The sequence below is a fragment of the Teleopsis dalmanni genome, chromosome 2 (assembly GCF_002237135.1).
Source record: "Teleopsis dalmanni isolate 2A chromosome 2, ASM223713v2, whole genome shotgun sequence".
Classification (NCBI taxonomy): Eukaryota; Metazoa; Arthropoda; class Insecta; order Diptera; family Diopsidae; genus Teleopsis; species Teleopsis dalmanni.
Genome location: NC_051847.1, coordinates 139,568,142 through 139,573,564, shown reverse-complemented (window position 1 = coordinate 139,573,564; position 5,423 = coordinate 139,568,142).

Below are 5,423 nucleotides of genomic sequence, written 5' to 3'. Positions count from 1 at the left end.
TTAAACTTTTTCATTTCTTTCAATGTTTCTAAGTGCAGAAATCCAGATAGAGTGATGTCAGTCAGGCGGTTTAGATCGCCAATTACCTCTCGCAATCTGTAACTAGCTTTAATTTTAAAATGAAGGGTTTTAATTGCCGCTTGATTGTTAATAAAAATTGCAACAATATATGCCTGATTTGTAATTAGCTGTTTCCTTATTGCTAAGATTGTGGCCTAAAAACCTTGGCGTCATTAGATAGCCTAATAGAGTGGTGTACGTTTGCACATGGCGCTATAATTTTTTCGCAGTGTATTTTTAACTATTCGTAATTCGTATTAGTAGTTTTTGTATGAAGGCTGATCTTTCCCACTAAAAACTCTATTTTGTGTTGAAGTCTTCTACGACAATTTTGATGCTATGATGGGAGCGTTTCTATGTGTGTTTGAGAGTTAATAGAAAGTCTTCTAGGAGTCGTTATCTTTATCTTCTTTTAGGGCATATGTACATGTTGGTTTGATGTAAAGTAATTCTTAATAAGAATTCTACTAAGCTTTACGTTGATAGATGTGAAAGTTGAGACGAAGTTTTTCAATTTTCGGGTTATTGCAAATCCGACTCAAAATTAATGCTTTGTTTCATAGTAGCTGTAGTAGCTGTCATAATGTTCTAGTTTACAGTATCTTTGCCCTGTTCGTAGCATTTCATGGAGACTGGTAATGTTAGCCTTGTATTTATGAGGGATAATGCATCATTCCAAATGTATATTCTTAAATCATGTTTCTCAACACGTTTCCGAGTGTCGTTAATAGTTACGGTAACTTTATCCGTGGCTTCCTCTTTGTTTTACATTTCAGTCATGTTTTTACATGGTGGATTTTAAACCCAACGCATAACCTCATGAGAAAAGTTTAGTTCCACACATTGGTGCACTACGTATGGATGATTGTAGCTATATAGAGGCTGTTTGTCAACTTGGATCAAACAGTGACAAGGATTGTATTAGTAGTTGGATATTGTGAATATTATGGATAAGCATTTAATGATATTACACTTTCCATCCTTTGTAAAAAAACAACAATTTGAAAAGAATTAAATATAGTTGAGAAGTGGTAAAACTATCTACATGCACTCAGTTCTTCTGTTTTTAGTTATAATTTTTTTGATGGTAAGAGTGTACTTGCAAATGCCTTAATTATTGCATGTGCTAAAAGGACCTCTGATATATTTGAACTGATCTGAACACCTACAAACTTATTTTGTGTTTTTCTAAAAAAATTTGTTATCACTTTTTTACTTAGATCTATAAGAGAAGACTTACTAAAAAAACGTATGAATAAGAATAAGAATAACTCATTTGTAATAAGCTTACAAATTAGCTGCAAAAGTATAGCAGTAAAAACTGAAGACGTTGAAATAATGAGTATTTTTATGGCAATAAAAATGCTGCAAATGTAGAAGTATAAAAATTATGTACACTATAAACTATAAAATGTGAGTAATCTAAAATGATAATATCATAAAAAGGTACATTCCAAGGCATAAATAAATTTTTTTGTTCTTGGCAGTTGCAAAATTTAAAATTATTTCCGCTGCTAAATTTTCCACTTCCGACAACGTTCATCATTTATGCCGCAACAAATTTATAAATGTGCAACTATATAAAATAGCAAAAGAAAGTAAAGAAAAGAAAAACGAAAAAGATTTAAGAAAAGAGAGAATGTAACAGAAACTTAAAAATTGTACCCAAATAACCGAAAGGACTTGGAAACTTGGGAGCTTCAGCAAGTTTCTGTAGAGCTAAAAGAGAGAGTTTTCCCAAGTGCATAAACTCCTTTAAAAAATGAAAAATTAAAAAACAAAAAAAATAAATACAATAAAAAATGTTAACACAAAAATTTAAATGACAAGCGACTAATGGAAATTGCTAACAATTTCTGTTGTTGGTTGGTTGGCGCGGCGGCAGCAATCGCAGCACCAACAAACAACACCTACCAGGGCAAAACTTTATCCATCCGGTGTACACCTACAAGTTCACAACAAATGGCTTCATTTATTTATGTCTGCTAGAAGTGAAAAACGCAATAAACAAAAATATAATACACACAACACAAATACGACTGGTAGGAAAAGTATCTGGAAAAGCGAGCGCAGCTATATTTCTGCTAGAAATCAGAAATACTAAAAATGCTGAGCAAAACTTCCAAAGAAGCTTGATTTGTACTTTGTGTTTGGGAAAAGTTTTTTCCACTTGCACTGCCTACAGCCACTTCTTTGGCTGCTGGCTTTATTAATGCTAAATGCGAAAGAAAAAAAAATATTAAATAGTATATTTAAAGCTAGATATGGGGTGAGGCGGGTAAAGTAAAAAAGGAAAAATTACGGTGCATAAAAATATATTTGCAAATAAAATTAAGGAAGAAGGGAGTTAAAGGTTTCGTTGCTTGTGGCAAAGTGCATGCTGAAGTGATTGAAAATTCTGCATTGGGGAATTGCATTTCTTTATGCAACGATAAACTTTCTGCTTTACTGTTTTGTGCTCCTAAAAAACTACTTCAAATTTTCTTATTTTTTACATATTTTAACAAAAGAAATTGGTGACACTTTTCACCGTTGTGCCTGCAGCCTGGCGGTATAGCAGCTTTGGCAGCAAAAGTTGGGTAGTAATGGCTGCGATAACTTTAATGATGTTGACAAATTATATCCATAAATAAATAGTTTATAGAGTAAAATATATTTATCATTTAATTTAGTTGTCGAAAATTGCATGTTTTAGAATCAGAGCAAAACTTTTTAATGTCCACAAGATAATAAATTGATAAAAATCAATTGTGGTTTTCCTAGAATCGCTTTTCGTCAAAAGTTCATAGTTTTAAATGATTTTAAAACAAAAAGCGCAATAATTATTAAGAAAGATTTCGGTTTTCCATGCGCAGCCATATGACACTGAATTTTTCTAGTTTTTATTATTTAAACTACATTTTACACTTAATGTCAATTTAGTATCGCCCTTGAGATATAAGGGTTCAACGTTTTAGTACTTTTACGTTAATTACGTAACAAAAAGCCACAAATCCTTTTTACGGCAATTAATATATGCAATGCTTAAAACGTTTATACTATTAGGCGGAGATAATCACTGTTAGGGAAGCTATATTTTGTGTGATATATTTAATAGGAATGTTTGATGATAAACTGCTTTAAAGTGTTTTGAGTTAAGTCCAATTTATATCCTGAACGGTTTTTGACTACTATTTACTCTGAGTATATATGGCAACGGCAAGGCAAACGAGCGGACCAAACCGGGTGCTTCAGGTAATTATTCAGAACACCTAAATAATCTAGGTATAAAGTATCCATCATGCAATTATTTGTAATTTATTTTTTTTCCAAAGAATTTAATAAAAAGAAAAAACAGCAACTTGCAACAGTCTCTTTAAGATAACCCGTAAAGATAACAGTCTTGTAATACATTTGCTGACGGATCACAGCCTGTTATGAAATCATGCTAGAAGATAAAATGTCTCATTGAATAAATTCCTCACATCTGCTTTGTTATGGCCTATCCTATGGGAGATACCGATTTACTATTTTATGCGGCCAGCGCCAGGGTCTCTAAGGAGCATTTGAGTTTTGTTAAAGGTTCAGGATAGTTTTTAAGCCTCTGATTTTTATACGGTATTACTTTGTCGAATAGGTTTAATTTGATCTTTAAGATTGCCGGTATAACCTAACCTAACACTATATGCGCTAACAAATACAATACATGCTTCATCTAAGGTTACTAGTATGTGTACTAGGGGTTACTAGTATTGATTACATTAACAAAAATAAAAAGCTCCAACGTACATAGCATTCTACAGTGTAGGTCCAAGGACTGATCGTTGTGGAACCCCGCCAGTGACCTCATATTGTTTTTTTCCTTTTTCTGTATCATAAATCATCATCATAGATCAGCCCAAGAACTTACTGGATTAAACGACTTTTTTTTGGATTTGAGAAACTCCTCACTATTATCACCTTTTTGTCGCACAACAATATAAATTAATTTTGTGTTGTATGATATAATAATAATATAAACTTAATGTAAAATATGTGCTATGCTGTTAATTAGTTAAGTTTAATGGCTAAAAACTTCGTTTTGTGCTTTAAAATACACCTTTATTTTAAGTGTGAACGTTAGCATATTCAAATAAACTCTTTTGTGTAAATAAGTTGAGTGAACTTCCTTTTTTTAATATAAAATATTAGCGAACATAGAAGTTATCAGCAGCAGTTCCAACTTCAAAGTTTATAGTAGAAAAGAACAGTGTTTATGTTATACATGTCGAAATTTCGGAATTTCCCACCAAGAATGATGTTATATTCGAAAGAAACATCAACTTTTACCGTTCGGAAGAAACGTACATATGTGTAAAAATGTTTAGAAAACATTAGTTAAAAGCCTGCGCTCAGTTGTTCCATCATAAACAGTCATAATAGTATGTGGTTATTGTGGAGGTATAAGGTTCATGTCTGCATTTTGAATGAAAGATATATTAGAAACAAATATTTCTTTATTTCTATTCAGTTATTTGGTTAATGCAGTATGAAATGTTAAATGAAATTGTGGTGGAAGAAACGCATGGTGCTTGAATGGATTATGTGTATTTAAATTATTATTGTAATGTATGGTTATGTCTGATTTTTAAGCATTTAGTCAAGAGTTACGAGTTTAATAAAAATTCATTAAAGTACCAATAAGTCATAAAACATGATAGTAATAACTGGTGCTTTTTCAAATAAATTAATGTATATATGACTGTAATTTTAAATTAATATAACATAAAATATTTGAATAAAGTATTCGTGTTGCTGTAAAGCTAGACTTCCTTTGTATAGTGACAAAGAAGCTTTATTAAAATTTAGAGGGGTTTTGAATAGCAAAGAAAGAAATAAAGGACAAACACAAAAATTTATTTTAATTTTATTGAAGTTTGGCTGACCATACAACGCTGTTTCGAGTATTGCTAAGTACTCTTCATCAGTGGTCTTTCGAAATAATCGAATTTTGTTTAATTAGTTTATAGTCCGTATATAATTTGTTTTGACTGCAAGTGCCAGGCTTAGAACTCATGCCTGTCAAATTAAAAGCGATGACTAATCGTGTTTATCCACAAGAAGCCAAGGCTGCACAAACTTTCAATGCTCAAGTTCCAGGTTTTATTGTCACTTATTTTTATTTAATTAGTGACACCAACCAAAGCACTTGCCAAAGTGCTTTACAGCAACACGAATACTTTATTCAAATATTAGACTTGTGAAAAGTAAAGAACAATATGTTAAAATATAATATTGTTCAGCTTTTCCTAACCGCGAAAGCGGATTTGTAGAATAACATAGCATAGCTTCTTTGTAAAAGCACCAGAATGGTCGCTTTACATATAGTAAGTAAAACAATATGC